This window comes from Jaculus jaculus, chromosome 2 (genome assembly GCF_020740685.1).
Source record: "Jaculus jaculus isolate mJacJac1 chromosome 2, mJacJac1.mat.Y.cur, whole genome shotgun sequence".
NCBI classification, from domain to species: domain Eukaryota; kingdom Metazoa; phylum Chordata; class Mammalia; order Rodentia; family Dipodidae; genus Jaculus; species Jaculus jaculus.
The window spans coordinates 163,851,883-163,869,475 of record NC_059103.1 but is presented as its reverse complement, the minus strand read 5'-3'; the positions used below and the strand labels follow the sequence as shown (position 1 = coordinate 163,869,475).

The following is a 17,593-nucleotide window of genomic DNA, read 5'->3' as shown; positions in this document are numbered from 1 at the left end:
ACAGTGTATAAGGGAAGCCATTAATGTAGAAAAGTGTTGTGTCTGGGAATTTAGGGTATGGTTTTCTTGAGAAAAACGATGTTCTGGCTGATATCAGAGTTGTCAGACATTAGCTATCATGTTATTTTGCATGGGTTCAAGAGACATTTATCATACCAATAACTGTGGGCTAACTCCACAAGGCATGACCCATATACCTCAACAAGGAGGGGCCAATGGGAAGGGGGTAGGTCATGGATGAGCCTAATAATGGTACCAAATTGCCTGTATTTTCTGAGTAGAAAACTAATTTAAAAAATTTAAAAAAATAACTGAAAGCTGGTTATGTATTCAGGAACCAGTTCTGTATAAATAAGTGCCCAGGTTACTAATATAAAATTTAATTTATTAAGTCAGTAACTGCATATTCATTGAAGCCAATGTAGGCAGCTAGTGTCAAGAATGTCTCAAAATTGTGTCCATTTATGTAACACTAGGGAGACTCAGTGGCCAAAACAGACAGGCAGCCTTGCCCTTGTGAAGCTTTTGCTGTAGTCGAGCAGACCATCATAAGAAAGATAGTTAAGGAACATATGTACCCTGTTAAGTATTTGCAACTCCTCTTGAGGAAAAACAAAGCAGATAGGGAGTTAGGGAGTGCTGTTGGTTGTCAATGTACCATGTCCCACTTTAGCATAATACTTTTAGAAGATGTACTCTGATTCTATACACAGGAAGCAACTTGGATTGAAGCTCCCTGGGGCTGATTCTGTAGCTGGATTCTCACTGGCATCCTTTAGAACTATCACACTTATATTATTACAAGGTGGTGCTAATGTTATTTTTCTCATGAGTCATGACTTGAAGACCTCAGAAAAAGAGAAGAACTGGCAGAGAAGTCCTTGAATACAGCATAGCAAAGAGCTTCATCTATGAGCCTTTTTGTATCTCTAGAGTCAGAGAGTATAGTATGAGATGATGGATAGAGTTGGGCCACAGCCTGGTAGACCTCTGATGCATCCCTGACTCTGTGATGTGTTATTCCTATAAATGAATGCACATCTCTGACCCTTAGTCTCTCCTTTGTAGAATAAATGAGCTGGGCTAGATCTCTAAAACTTTCACATCCAAAGCTGCAAAGCTCCAGAATGCACAGTGGGCTTTTGAAAGTGTTGCCCCTATCTCCCTGATACACTACTTTCTATGTGCTGGTAGTGACATTTCCATCATGCAAATAAAGACTATAGTGTACTTTCATTAACATGATTTTACTTAAAGTAGACAGCATTTTTTTTTTGTTACTAGCAATGTGTCAGTGGTATTGCTTAGCCTCGCACCCTTAATACTTGTAACACTCTTTAAAAGAAAATGTTGTTACTGTCATTTCCATTTTACAAATGAAAGATACAAAAAGAATAAAAAATCTGCATAATTTCACACAGGTAGTAAGGGAATTAGGAATCAAGTCCAGAATATTCACATTATAGTCTCCAAATTGTTTTGACTATATGTGTCATTAATTTAGTGTTTGTTTGTTGATTTAAATGTGTGTTTTTCATTATAAAACATACATGAAATAAAAACTAAGATTGATCAGCTAAGATTTAAATATTTTTGAACATATATTTTAGTTTTATGGATTGAACAATAATGTTTTGCCTTTCTAAGTGAAATGAGATTTTTTTTTTCTGTCTTGAATCTCAGTCTACACTGTATAATTCAACTATTCAAAGATCTGTTTCTAAGTTCTTAGATGAAAAAGATGCTTCACAAAGATACTTGTATTCTATGGAAGATAGCAGCCCATAAGTGTGATATGCATTTGTCAATCATTCACCCTTTATACAGGTTTTTACATTATTCTTTTTTGAAGACTTTCATTATTCTTGATTTGATTAAATATCCCTGCAAACTTCTTGGAAAGGGGTCATCCTTTACAGATGAGAGAAAAATAAACTGATATGTTATTATAATTATGCTAAAATTGGCATCTTGCTTCTACTTTTCTTTCTTTCTATTTTTAGACTCATAGAAGGCTTGTTCTTTCTTATCCTGGCTTCCTCCAAAAGCAAAGGCATAGTTTTATTAAAAATATACAATCCTAGGGAGCAGGTGGGAGAAATAAGGAGAGCCTGTTCAGGATGAATTATGAAGTTGGCCACAGCCCAATATGGAACAATATTGAGAGGAAGTCTTTCTGTAACCTGTAGATGACTGTGTCTTGGGATAGTCTCCAGGTGAAGAAATGTTCACTAGCTTTTATCCTTCACTGTTCCAAACCTCACTTCACTGTTGGGTTGCACTCATGTGTATACTTGGGGGAACACTGTACTTTTCACCCCTCCATGTCAGTAGGAAAGCCTGCAGAGGGATGCAAGAAAAAGACATTTTCCACAGGCCTGCAGCAGGAAACTGTCAGCTAATCTGCTTGAAGGAGACCAGAGCCCGTGCATCAGACACAAGATGCACATGGGAGAGGTAGGGCAGAGTGTGGAAGTTATCAGAAATCACACTTTGATAGTGATGTTGACAGTGCACATTACAGAACTATGCCAACATTTCCAAATAACCAATCACAGCATGCACCTACTTACATGAATCTTTAAAAAAATGGGCAGTTTATTTATTGTAAACAATTGCTTATACATACCTAGGATACTACATACTATAGTGTGCTACAGTATGGGGAAGTCAATAAGCATGGGAGGCTTCCACTGTGAATTACTCAAGTGAGGGAAACCTTCTTCCCCTAGGATGCTCACATGGTTTATACAAGTGTCTAGCCAAGGGACTTACTCCTGCACTGGGCTCAACATACATATTTAATATCAGCATTGCAAATTCTTAGCTTTTGATTGAAAATAAGCAGAAAAGGTGTTCTAGTCTTTTCTTAAAATCCAATTATTCTATTTTGTCCAAACAGTGGACTCTCTTGCACTACATTTAAAAGTCTAAATTGCCTAAGACATCAGATAATTAAGGTAGCTACATTAATGGGCATATGAAGGCATGAAGAGATAGCCATAGTATAACGGGCTTTGAGGCCAACAGACATGGCTCTCAATGCTGCCCCTTACACTGGCCAAGCTACTTCTTCTCAAATGGTTCTCTGAAAATGGTAATGATGGAACTTATATCCTCTCTGGGAATGACTGCTCTACCCTAATACACAATTTTATTAGGTAAGAGGAAATGAGTCTTCTGCTATTCCCCAGTCATCTAAATGTTCCCTCATAATACAAAAGTGTTAGACATAACAGTAGGCCAGAACTTGTGAAAATGAATAAACATAATTTACTATCTACACTTATTTAGCCCAGAAACTCTGAATTTACAAGTCGAAATCCTTTTTTTTTTTTTTTTTTGAGGTATGGTCTTTTAAGAAAATATTGTTTATTTATTTGTTTGCAAGCACACACAAACACACAAAAAAAGAAAGAGAGAGAAAAGGAATGGGAGAGCCAGGGACTCTTGCCACTGTAAATGAACTCCAGGTTGATATGCCACTGTATGCACCTGGCTCTACATGGGTACTGGGGAATTGAACTCTGTCAGGCTTTGCAGGCAAGCTCCTTTAGCTGCTATAGCCATTTCTCCAGTCCCTGAGACTCAAATTCTTTTCTTTACTGATTTTATTCTTCATCAAAAAGTTCCTTGTACAGTTTCCACTTAGACTTTCCCTTGAGAGGGAGAAAATCAGAATTCATGTTGTTCTCTCTGGTTATACCTACCACTTATTTCAAATGTTTATAATTTTACCAGCAAGAGGAAAGGATCTTGTGTTCTGAAGCAGCCTTCAGTGGAACAGGCATTGTTGGACTTAGTTGAGGCTTTTCTTAATCAACCTTCAATACTTGATGACTTACTTTAATTTTGTGGTCCTAAGAATGAAATATTTTCCACAGTTCTTCCTATAGCTTCTCCCTAGCTCATATCTGTTTGACTTGTTTACTTTCCAATTAAATCTTGGCGACTTTACCCTTCTCTTATTTTATGCTTGACTTTCCCCTTAAGTGTCCATGTATCAACAATAATATCTGGAAGGAAGACTTCCAAATAACTGACAACTTTCCTATTATAACCCTTTCTAATATAACACAAGTTAATACTCTGCTCAACTAATGAGAAAAAAATGATATTGCAATATACATGAGAGGTTAGCCTCCAAGCTCCATATGTGCTCATGGAATTTGGCTAGAAATCCCAGTCGTCTCTGCAGAGGAGCAAAGCTAGTGCTACAGTGCAGAGTTTGTGTGAAAATGTAGACAGAAGGCCAAGCTGACTGTCCTGTGTGTTTGGCTTGGGACTAATGCATTCTGTGTGGCTAGTTTTCCCCAGGTGGTAGCAAGCAGTTCTCATAGGAAGAATTCTTACTTGGTTTTCAGTAACCCACTAAGCGGGTTGCATGTCCATTCAGAGAGCAGTTGATTACTAACACAGGCTATGTGCCATTATTGCATGGTTTTGTACATCTTGTCTGGCTGGTTGATTTCGTAGCTTCCAGGATCCCCTACTTGTTCATGCTTGGTGACCATTATACCCAAGCAGTTCCCATAGCACTTTCCAGCACAATGAGGGCTAGCTAGGACAGAGCCTGCTCCATTGGGCTGAAGGGATTTTACCAAGAAGCATTTATATATCCCGAACATATGTTTGGATTTGGAGAGAAAGACACACACACACACACACACACACACACACACACATACACACCTCAGCTTCAAAGGGATGAGCACAGCTCCAAGGTAGAAGAGGTGGAAAGGTAGAAGCAGAATGCCTTCTGGAGGACATTTCTGTTGAAGAAAAGCACCTCACACTCTGCAGCCCCTCCCTGTGATGTCTTAGCAAGAGGCTTCAAATGGGACGAAGCTTGTGAGCATCTCTGGCCCATTTCTGAGGGCATGAAGTTCATTGTTTATCTCATCTGCAAGTCATCAAGTGCATCTCTTGAAGGGTCTACATTTGTCAGACAAGTATTATTACTTTATTTTTTCTTCATTTGCCTCCTTATTTGTGGATCTTCATTTTCCTACATTTGATAAAAGAGAAAATAACAAACAAATAGAACTTTTCCTTTTGGTCTGAATTTAGGTTGAAAGATTAGCAATTCAACAAGTATGACAAACAATATAGAAATAAAACTGCCTGCTTTGTGGTTGGGGTGACAGCAGACACTATCCAGAGATTAAAGATAAGGAGGCTTTAGCTGTCAACAACACAATATCGCCTTAAACTTGAAAGAGAAAGTATTTTTTGGTAATATTCCCATGGAGGCAGGCACATGAATGATTTACTGTAGCCCTTGCTAGAATATTCACTGTCCTGGCTGATTGCACTGTTGGTTGGAGGTCCACCAGAGACTCTGCATGCTGGGTATCTTAAGAGGATCCAAACACGGAGGTCAGCCTAGGAGACAGATCTTACCACTGATGGCTGTCTGCCAAGTACACACATTCTGCTCAGACTCCCTTGTTGAGCTTCTGATTGTTTGTATAAATCCCCTAAATTACAAGTCCTCATGCAGGACATCAAAATATCTTGGAAAACAATTTACATTCTTTAGGCTGGTGTTGGACAGCAATCTAATTCAGAGTAATTATAAAAAGGTAAAAACAAGGGTTTGTATATCTTGTTTAGATGACCAGCTTTAAACTATTTAGAACCTACACTTCTTGATTATGCTCAAAGAATTTAATTACACTACATAACTGCATACTGCAGGGCATGACTCCCAGCATGCAAAGCATAGAGCCTTCTTGTTTAAACCATGACAGAATCAATGTAGACCTTGTTTCATAATGGCAATTTTATCGTGTCAAACTTACCATGTACATACTACCAGAACCTCCTGGTGTAGATCAAGAGCTGTTGGCATAAGTTGCAGAAGTTCTACTGATTTCAATCATAGTTGAAGTCATTGTCATGGAGAGACAAGGTAGGTTAAATGCTAGAGGTTGTCCTTAGTCACCTATAATTTGGTGAGAAGAACATTTAGACTAGTTGCTGAAAAGAGGTTTTGTGCATTATCTATGGACTCTACAAATATGGCAAAGAAGGATGGTTAGAAGACATTAAAGAAACAAGACAAATGATGATGAAAGCTGTGGCAGATGAAAGTGGATTGTGTTGACATCAACTCAAATATGCACTCTCCCAGCTTCATTGTGTTTTTATGTACATTTCATTCTTCTCCAAATGAAAAGCTATATCTGAGTATGTACTGACCAAAGCTCTGTCTTTGGATTCTTTCTCTGCCTGCTATTTATTTAGTGCCATATATAGCTTGGAGGCATAAATTGCCTCTAATAATATTAAAGTGGATAAAAGAAATACAATGGAGAGTCATGGTTTAAATATATGTGAAGTGAACTTTGAGACTTGGGAGTTCTGTAAAGGCTGATGTTTCATTTAATAATAATCATTATTGGTTATTGAATGCCTTCTATATTCCAGAAGCTTTGTTTAGCATTGAGAATAAATAATAGGAGAGATTCAGTCCATTTATGATGGAAGACACATATTCAAAAATTTCAATATCCACAAAGACATATGAGTAAGACACAATTGGAGTTGTTAGTGTGGAGCTCAGAGTGTGTTGTAAAGTTGAAAAGATCAATAAATGAATTAAGTTGGTGGGAGCAAGATCACAATATATGTTGTATGTTAGGCTTCTTCCCCTGAGCGATAAGAGTCACAGAAAATGAAGAAATAGACTGAGTTGGGTATTAAAACAGTCTTTGTAAGATGCTGGGATTGCATGACAACAGTATCAGTAAGAAATGATTGAACCTAAACCAGGGAAGTGTCTGGATAGAGGAAAGTATTGTTTTAAGAGAGATTCAAGAAAATATAATGCATAGGATGTTTTAAGTAATTGAATAAAAATGCCTTTTTAGACAGCTTAGGATTTTGGTTCAAGTGATATGTAGAAGGTGATATTATTTACAAATTTGTTAAGCTTTACAGATGCAATAGGAACCTGTCAAAGTGGTGAATGCAGAGGACATCAAAAAAATAAACTATAAGATATATACAGGAAAGGAGAGAGAATTTGTCTTATTTTCCTCATTCTTGAGATCCTTGCTTTAGTTGATATAAGGGCAGAAGATAGCTATTTCTAGTGTCTGTTTTGGTGCCTAATATAGCATAGAGCAGGTACAAAACATGCAAATTTCATAAAATGCAATGAAGATACTAGGAAATAAATTATTATTTTATACATGGACTAAAAGATATAACAACGTGTTAAATTTAAAGTTTGTGTTAGCTTTCTCATTAGCATGACAAAATATCTGTCAGAAACAACTTAAGGGGGGTGTCAAATTTATTTTAGGTTTATGGCTTCAGAGTGTTAAGTCTATTCACAGTTGACTTCATGTACTTGGATTGAACATCATAATGGCAGAATTTTGTGGTGGAGGAACTTCCTTTCCTCAAAGCAGAAAAGAAGCAGAGAGAATATGGGAAGAGCCAGGAACAAGAGAGCTTCAAGAACTTGCCCCTCAGTGCCCTACTTAATATTTTAGTCAATTTGTCAGCAGGGAAGTTTTAGTTCCAGATTTCAACACCATCAGCTGGGTAAGTTAAAAACACTTCAGGGGTGTCATTGTAGTAAGATCAAGGGTTCAGGCTAAGGCACAAGTCCTTTATAGTACTACAAGTCTGATTGGAAGACATGATTAGAGGGTCAGGCTGAAGAAATTATGTATTATCAAAGAGAGATATCCTGTCAGCTTTCACTGATATATTATCTTATAAAACATCAGGACATTAAATATTTGATGGTGGAATTCTGGATATTGATTTTTTTCCCCAGTCATAAATGGCCTTTGCTTCTGAAGAATAGAAGGCATCATGGAGTTGTTTATACCAGTAGATTGTATCCCTGAAAAGAGAATGTCAAACAGTGCATCTGGGTATTGTCTTGACAAATTACATGACTCAGTGATCACTGACCCACATTTTGTAATATGATTTTATAAAACCCATGTGACAATGTTAATGGAGATAGATGCACTGTAGTTCTTATACAGTAGAAGCTAACAGCGTTCTTGGAAAACAATGAAGGTAATCACATTTGCTATTTTAAGATTTCACATAAAAGAAGTGTGAGGTGGGTGGATATTTTATACAGGAAAGCTGTTAGGATTTCAGGCAAATTTACTGTATGCCAACCAATAATCCTGCTTGGTGAAATGACGCTTCCAGAGTTTCCATGGGCATAGCACCAGGTGTGAAATCATAGGCTTGTGCTCTGCACATATGCTGGGGTACGTGATACTTTAGCTTATGCAGTCTTGCTTGGGGATTTCTATTTTATGACTTCATTTTTAGTGGTGGCAGCCTGCATCTGCAGACTCACCTCAGAGAAAAGACTGACCTTCTCAGTGAAGACTTTAGCCTCACTCATTAAAGGAACAAGAGGGTCTCCAATGGCAAAATCACCTGTGTTTATGGACCAAACAACCAGACAATTATAAAGATCTTTTGGAAATAGAATAACTTATACTGTTCATCATGTAACTTGTCCAGACATAAAGAAAATGTTAGTGGGTTTCTCAGTGAAGACTTGCTAAACAGGATATGTGAATTTCCAGAATTTTCTGTGCTTGTTTCAATTCAGAATTGAGTTTTTTCTTATTGAAAAAATACAATTACAGAGTAGTAACTGCTCATAATTAGAAATATCCTTACAATTTTATTTAATTAAAAAATTGTCTTATTTTTAGTGGGCACATTATTATGCATAAGTCTGGGATACAGTGTGATATTTCAATATATGTATATGTTCTGTAATGATAGGATTAGGGTAATTAGACTACCCATGCTTTTTACTTTTAAAATAAGTGTAGGAACATATAGAAACCTAACTTGATTTTTGTTTTTTGAGGGAAGCCAAACAGACTGGCCTTCTTTTTTATGTGAGAGAATGAGAATGGGGGAGGGAGGAGAGTGTGAGAAAGAATTGGTACACCAGGGCTGGCAAATTTGTGTCACTCTGTGTATTTGGCTTATGTGGGACCTGGAAAGTTGAACATGAGCTCGTAGGCTTCGCAGGCAAGAGCCTTAATCATTAAGCAATCTCTCCAGGCCCTAACTTCATTTTTTAAAAAGTATTTTTATTTATTTTCAAGAGGAGAGAAAGAGAGAGAGAAAAAAAAAAAACAAAACAAGAGAGAAAATGGGAATGCCATGGTCTCTTGCCAGTGCAAATGAACTCCAGATACATGTACCACTTGGAGAATCTGGCTTTATGTGGGTACTTGGGAACTGAACCTGGGACATCAGGCTTTGCAGGCAGGTGCCTTAACAGATGAACCATTTCTCCAGCCCCTAAGTTGATTTATTTAGAGGCAAGCTCAACACACTGGCTTTTTTTTTTTTTTTTAATGTGAGAGAGAGAGAGAGAGAGAGAGAATTGGTGCACCAGGGTCTCCAATGCAATCAAACTCCAGATGCACGTGCTACCTTGTGCACATGTGTGAGCTTGCACTGTTGTGTCATTTGTGTATCTGGCTTATATGGGACCTGGAGAGTTGGACATGGGTCCTTAGGCTTCATAGGCAAGTGCCTTAACTGCTAAGCCATTTCTTCAGTGCCCTAACTTTATTTTTTGATCACAATTTGAAGAGTTTTTGGTTTGTACTTGCCAAATATGTACTTAATATTCTATTCCTTTTCATTTTACACATTGTCAAAATCAAAATAGAGGTAGGAAAAGGAAATAAGAAAATTAGATAATTCAGGTTAATAACAGAACTTTTTCCTCTCATTTTTTTGAGGCGCTGAGGACAAGGGAAACAGTGAGGTGAGTTTGGGTCAGTGTGAGGCTCTAAGCTGATAGCATACACAAGCAGAGATGTGAGCCGGAGGCCAGGTGTCATGGGCAGCATTAGCAGAGGTTTGTGTGAGGATGAGATTATTCAAGGGAGTGCTTGAGGACAGAGATAAGCAAAGCTCTGGAAGTAAAACCTTGGTAAAGATTATTTTTTAAGTGTCTGGTATACAGAGACAAGAAAAGCAAAAAAGGAGAGTTGGTCAGTCATGGGGAAAATCTTGGAGCTTAAGGCAGAACAAAATTTCAAAACGAAGGGAATGGTCAACAATGACAAGTGCTGCCAGGAGATAAAGTAATGATTGAGCTGGAACATGACCATTGTGTTTCTCACCCAGGAGGATGGCCATTGCGAGAGGTAGTTTAGTGGAAGGCATGGCAGAAACAGAGATTGCAATAGTTTGAAGAGTAAAAGGAAAAGGACTGAGGACATACTCTTTGTTTTAACAATATGCCAAATTTTATTTTTCTCAATACAATTGTAGTAACAACATGTATGTGTTCAAGTTGGAGAATGAAGATCTCCAGGATCAGGAAGGGATTCAGAATGTCATGGTGATGATAAGAAGAGTGTTATAATGTAAGTTGGGGCCGGTTTTGAGATGTTTTTAGCTAGGCAAACCTGACAGAATTTAGTAGAGGATAAATTCCTGGTGGCATTCATTATTCAGCAAACCTTCTTGGAAGAGCATGAAATGCAAGTAAGGAAACAGACTGGATAGAACTTATTCATATAAGTCTTTTAAAAATAGTAGAGATGGCTAAGCAGTTAAGGCACTTGCCTGAAAAACCTAATGACTCATGTTCGGTTTCCCAGTACCCACATAAAAGCCAGGTGCACAAAGTTGCACAGATATCTGGAGCTCATTTGCAGTGGCTGGAGGCCCTGCTGTGCCTATTCTCTCTTTACCTCTCTTTCTCTCCCTCTCTCTCTGTCTGTCTCACTTTCTCTCTGTGTGTGTCTATATCTCTCTGCTTGCAAATAAATAAATGTCAAAAAAAGAAAAATGAAAGTAGTAGTTGAAGGTTGAAGCTCATAGCACAATGGAATCCCAAGGATATAGGTATGTGAAAGTTGGTCTCAAAGACAAAAGCAAAACTTGTGAATAGCTTTTAGTGCAACAATTTTCTAGACAAAGCCAACTCAGCCGGTGGCACAGATTCGGCTTATGCTAGTGAGGTGCAGCTGTACCTGACCAGTATGTGAAGGGTGTCAGTGGCCATACTTAAACTTGGACAGTGGTGAACGAGGGCCACTTTTAGAGCTTTTTTTTTTTTTTTTTTTTTTTGAGAAGATAATGGTAGAGGGATATGGTTATGATTAAGGATGAAAGTAACAGCTGGGTGTGGGTGGCACATGCCTTTAATCCTTTAAAATCAGGAGGCAGAGGTAGGTGGATTGCTGTGAGTTCAAGGCCGCCTTCAGACTACATAGATAATTCCAGGTCAGGCTGGGGTACAGAACAAGACCCTACCTGACAAACAAACAAAAATAAAGAAAGAAAGAAAAGAAAAGTAACTTTGGAGACCTATATAAAAACTATTCAGGAAAATTTCTTCCAAAAAGCTTTGACATCTATCTTTGGTCACATATGCTGCAATAGCTATCATAATGGAGGTGTCAGAAGTTATAAGAAAATGCTGCAAGATCAGGTGGAGGAAATGTCTTATCAGTTAAGGCATTTGCCTGTGAAGCCTAACGACCCTGGTTCGATTCCTCAGGACCTAGGTAAGTCACATGCACAAGGGGGAGCATATGTCTGGAGTTTGTTTGCAGTGGCTAGAGACCCTGGCATGCCCATTCTCTCTTTCTATCTGCCTCTTTCTCTCTCTCTCTGTCTCTCAAATACATACATATCTATTTTGGTGTTTTGAGGTAGGGTTTCATTCTAGCCCAGGCTGACCTGGAATTTACTATGTAGTTTTAGGGTGGCCTTGAACTCACTATGATCCTCCTATCTCTGCCTGCCAAGCACTGGGATTAAAGGTGTGCACCACCACACCCGGCTCAAATATTAAAAAAAATAACAACAACAATAATCAATTCTGAAAACTCTGAATAGTGAATTAAAGCCTCCTACCTCCTGCTTCCTATGGTGTTCCCCATGCCTGCCGCTGCTCCCCAGACCCTGTCTGTCTGTTTCCTACAATATTTGCCCCTGCCAGAGAGCTTCCTTTCATGATTGCCTGCTAGACCCACATGTTGTCCCGTGAAGGCTGACCCCGTGACCTTTTGTCTCTCTCCCACTAAGCTTAAATCCCTTGAAGGCAATGACTGCCGAGTTGGGTATTTTGTCTCTATGCACATTAAGGCATGCACAGTAGGGACTTTAAACTTTAGACTTGTGTCTTGAGAAGGTTGTGATACAGTTGCATGGTTATGTGAAAAGGAGTCTGTTCATGAATCCTGACATAAACAATGGTTACTTTTTGTCATTGGTTATTACTGACATGTGAATGAAATTTTCTTTTCATATTTCTGTCTACTCTTTTAATACAATAACTATGTAAAAACAGTTTGTCATGAATTATTTTGGTGCATTCATGTTGGCTCATGGTTAGTGCCTCTATTTCTAAGTGCATGCAAACAGTTGACTTTTAGATACATTTTAGAAAGATGTAGGTATGAAAGACAAACTCATCTGGTTTTAGATCCTAACCCTCCCTTTCAGAGATCTGAGGCATTTGCTTAGCTCTGATATTTTGGCAATTTTCCCATTCACTCTGATTTTTTTTCCCAGGACATGAGCAGCTGCAATAACAGCTGCAAATTGTTTTAATTGTCTTAGATGTAATGCATCTGGACTTGAACACATTTTAAAGCTGCTACACGCTCTCTTGCTATCGTCCTACTAAGATTTGTGTTTTATCTTTTGCAGTTGTAATCTCACTCTTGTGAGAGGAACATAGAAGCAAACCAAAAAGCGATTGTTCTTTTCTTCCTTGTCAAACGGTTAGCTCGTCTGTTCTTTTGTCTCATTAAAAACATGGTTTTAAAATTCAACATTCTGATTTTGGTCTCATCTAATGTTGGTCTCAACTTTACCAGCAAAGTCAGTGTGGCAGCACAACCTAAATAGCCATCATCTCCACTACCTAAGACTGGTGAGACCGCAGACAGATGGGGGTGTTGCTACAAATGTGAATGATCCTCTGGCCTTGTGATGCTCGTGGTTGGAGTGAGAGCGTCAAAGGTAGATTTCAGTTATCAGCGTCTACCTTGTTTTTCATGTGCGTGTTCATGCGTGTGAGCACAGGCTTCCATGAGTAAGCTGGTATAGGGGATGGAGAAGAACATTCCACGGCACGTCCTTGTCTTCTGCCTAGTTGAGGCAGGCTTTTTCATTCTTCCCTGCTCTCTTCACCAGGCTAGCTGGCTGTGAGCTTCTGGAAGATTCTCTTGTCTCCACCTCCCTTCTTTCCACAGGTGTACTAGTGCTACAGAATCTGGCTTGATGAGGGTTCAGAGGATCTGAACTCAGTACTCCACATGCACAGCAAGCACTTTATCCACTAAGCCATCTCCTAAGCCCCATTTTTTGGCTGTGCATGTGTGTAGTATGTTGTGTATGCACATGTGTATGCAGATATGCATGTATGCATGTGTGGGGAGGCCAGAGGAGGCCAAAGGAGAACCCTGGATGTTCCTCCTTTTTGCTCATCTGTTGGGTTTCCTTGAAACATAGTCTCACTCCATTTCAGGCATTTTTCAGGATGCCCTCACAGATACTGGTGTTAGCTGGCTTCCCCCCACCCCCATACCAGTAGCACCAAAAATTGTCAAGTACCAGTACTCCACAGGAATAGGGTTACAGGTATGTGTGGCACCCAGCTGTGTACATGGGCTCTGGGAGTCAAACTCAAATGGTCTCAGTCTCCCTCAGACCCTCATGGTTGTGTGGGATGCCCTTTTACCCACTGGGTTATGTCCCTAGTCCCCATGTTGTTTTGTTTAACTTAAAAATTTTTTATTAATTTGAGAAAAAGAGAGACAGAAAGAGACAAATAGAGAGAATGGGTGTGCCAGGGCTACTAGCCACTGCAAACGAACTGCAGATACATGTGCCACCTGTGCATCTGGCTCACATGGTACTGAGGAATTGAAGCTGGGTCCATAGCCTTCACAGGCAAGTGCATTAACCACTAAGCCATTTTCAAAACTTTTTATTGACAGCATTAATACATGTATACAATATATTATGATCATAGTCCCCTCTCACCAGCCTTTTACCCCTTCTCATAAGACCCTTCCACTAAACCCTTTCTTCCCAGCTAGTTTCTTCTATTTTTTTATTGACAATTTTTATATATGTTCAAAAAAAATCTTTTTAAGGTATAGCCCAGGCTGACCTGGAATTCACTATTTATTTTCAGGCTGGCCTCTAACTCACAGTAATCCTCCTGTCTTAGCCTCCAAAGTGCTGAGATTGAAGGTGTGTGCCACCGTACCTGGGAGAGAGGGGTGGAGAAGGGCCAGAATGGGCACACCAGGGCCTCCAGCCACCACCAACTCCAGACATATGCATTACTTTGTGTATCTGGCTTAATGTGGGTACTGGGGAATCAAACTGGGGTCATTAGGCTTTTCAGAGAAGCATGTTAACCACTGGAAAATCTCTACAGCCTTCAAAATGTATTCTGATCATAGTTGCTTTGCCTCCACCTGTCCTTTTCATAGTTTCCTTACTCCTTCCTATACCCCTCTCCTCCCACCAACTAGTCATTTTACTATTTTTAAAAACTGATTATGAATTTTATTGTATGACCCTATTGAAAGCTGGTCATATTTCTATCATGTTATATTCTAATTGAAAAAATTATTAATTTTTGCAGTATCTATTTTAACTAAGTCCTGGCCAGTTTCTCAACAGGCAGAGTTTTTTGAGGTAGAGTCTTATTATAGTCCAGGCTGACCTGGAATTTACTATGTAATCTCAGGGTGCCCTTAAACTCATAGTAATCTTACCTATGGCTCCTGAATGATGGGACCAAAGATGTGCACCACCAGGCCCAGCTAAACCTCCTCGTTTAATCTAATCTCCCATTGATTTGCATGTAAACTCATACTCTTATATCCAATCTCTCTGGCCCCAAACTGCTGAAAGCCCTCCTTAGTGGGGTTATTACTATTTCCTGTGGGGTTGTGGATGTATCAGTCAGTCTCTGTGGTGTTGGTGGGGCAATGCCACAGGATACTCCTTCCCACCATGTGGCTCTCACAGTCTTTCTGCCCCTTCTTTTGCAATGTTCCTTAAGCCTTGGCAGATGAATTGTCAGACTACTTTAGTGGTAAGCTCCCTGAATATCTGAATTTCTGCTTTGAGGTGTTCTGAGTGTCCTCAGTATCTACTGTCACCTCCCTGGGCTGGTTGTCAGGTAGCAGTGGGCGCAGCACTCACGTTTAGATGGTCACTTCCTGAGTGATGTCTCACGGGCCCTGGCGGATAGGATGGAGGTAGGCCATCTTGATCTAGGGATTCAGCTATCTTTTCTTGTATTGATGAATATTGGTTCTCCCTAGTTTTCATTGCTTTCTTTAAAGAAGGCAGATTCTCCAATCAAGAGCAAGAGCAGTATGGATTAAAACAAATAAACCTAGTCAAAAACTAAACAGCATAAAAATCAAGCAACTCACTCAAAAAAGGAAATTGATCAGAGAGTTCTCAAAGGAAGAAATACAAATGGCCAATAAACATCTAAAGAGTTGTTCAACATCTTTAGCCATCAGGGAAATATAAATTAAAATGTCTTTGAGAATCCATCTTATTCTAGTCAGAATGGCAATTATTAAAAAATCAAATAGCAACAAATTATACTGGGAGTATGGGGAAAGAGGAAGCCTCATCCATTGCTGGTGGGAGTACAATCATGGACAGTCACTATTGTGGTTTTTGAGACAGTGTCTTTCTATGTAGCTCAGGATATCCTAGAAGTTGTAACTCCCTGAATGTTTGGATTCCATGCATGCACTACCACACACCAACAGCTGTTCATTTAGTATGACTTTATTTTATTTCCCTCACTTTTCCCCCTCCTGTCCTATGTGTATGTATGTTTGTGTATGTGTTCTGGTTCTCAATCGCTGTTTTATATTAAAATTACTCAGGCGTTCTGAACTGGTGGCAGTGCAGTAGGTACATTTGTAACTATTTGGGAATTTTAATAACACAATATAATCAAACCAACTCAATCATAATCTCTGAGAGTTGAGGACTGGGTGGTAAAATCTGCTGAACACTCCATCAAAGATAAATTACTAGCAGTACTGAGCTAGGCCAAGGAAGATATATATATAATCTACTAAGATATAAATGTTTTATTCTCCAAGAAGATACTCTATGTGAGTACACAAGGCATGTACACAGCAAAGAACAAAGTAAGGCTCTAAAGTACTAAGATATATGGTTATGAGCTAGAGGGAGAGCACAGTGAAATATAAATCATGGAAATTATAGGGAAAATTGAAACATGGACAACTGGAGAAGACTCGGTTTTCAATAGGATTAGGCAGATAGAAGAGGAACACTGCTCTGACACAGCATATGTAAGCAGTGACGATGTCAAGGAGGAAAATGCATTTGATGTGAGCAGATTAGGTAATGTCATTTGGAGGGACAATAAGCGCCAGATGACAAAGGTCCAAATGTGAGCCCTGGAACTTGTCTCTCCCCCCCCCCTTGCACTAGCCCCAGTGATTCCTGGGTCTTTGTCCCCCCCCCAAAAAAAAATTGGGTTTATAGGGCATGCATAGCCATGTTCAGCTGCTTATGTGGATTTTGAAGTCTCAAACTCGGGAGTCTCAGGCTCCTTGAGGCCCTCACTGGGGTGGGGGGGGGGGGAGTGGCAGGAAGAATACTTTAACCATTGAGCCGTCTCACCAGCCCAATTCTAACATTTTTCATGGAGGACTGAAAAAGCATGTGGTACCCACGTCTTGGCAATCTATTCCAGAAGTGTTTCCCTCCGTCACAGGTGCCTTAGAGAGCTCAGTGTCTGAGCAGAGCACTTCTCACCTTGGCCTGATGGTATAGTGTTTTCCTGAAGAGTTGTTAAGGGCTTAAAAGGCCCGGGGTGGGGGATGTGAAGCCAGGTGTGGTGGTGTAGTCCTTGCGACCTCAGCAGTCCTTGAGGCAAAGGCAGGAGGAGGATTGTTGAAGGTTCCAGGCCAGCCTGGTCTACAGGGCAAGTTGCAGGCTAACCAGGGCTACAGAGCAAAACGTTGTCTGCAAAACAAAACAAAGCAAAAGCCAGGGGAGGGAAACCAGGCCCTAGCTCCATTCAAGGGTGCTTTATAAGACCAGGAGGAATCCCTAGCACCCATGCCCGCTGTCCTTTTGGCCTCCCAGCTTCAGCGCCAGGGGTTCCCTGAGCGGGCCCTGCCACACCTACCTGGCTGGTAGTAACCGCCCCGGTTGCAGTGGCCTCTGCGCAGCCCCGCGCCGCACGAAGCCACTTAGCTGGGCCCGCAGCCCGCCCGCGCGCCTGCGCCCAGTGCGTTTCCCGCGCCGGGCGCCCCGGAGTCCCGCAGGGCTCGGCGGGCTCTCGGGAGGCCGCCGCCGCGCACAAAGCCCTTCCGCTTTTCCCTTTCCTCCCCCCACCCGCCCCCCTCAAGAACGACCGAAGCCATTTAGCCCAAAAAATAATGACTGAAATGTTGGGTCCCCCCCCCCCCACACACCTCTTCTGATAATGCTGCCCGTTCCGTCCCCCGTCATTATGCTCCATAATGTGCCGCGTGTGCGGCCATTTTGTCGTCGCTTTGGGTCATCCTCGCTCACA

At 40.3% G+C, this 17,593-nt stretch overlaps 1 long non-coding RNA gene across 1 annotated transcript; it reads right to left on the bottom strand.

Annotated features, from left to right (window-relative positions):
• Positions 1–4,876: 4,876 nt before the first annotated feature.
• LOC123458511 lies at positions 4,877–17,285 on the bottom strand. The gene is made up of 4 exons (XR_006635699.1): positions 17,204–17,285; positions 16,746–16,938; positions 5,805–5,947; positions 4,877–5,008 (listed from the first exon to the last, which is right to left on the bottom strand). It is a non-coding gene; the product is annotated as an uncharacterized LOC123458511 (long non-coding RNA).
• Positions 17,286–17,593: the final 308 nt, after the last annotated feature.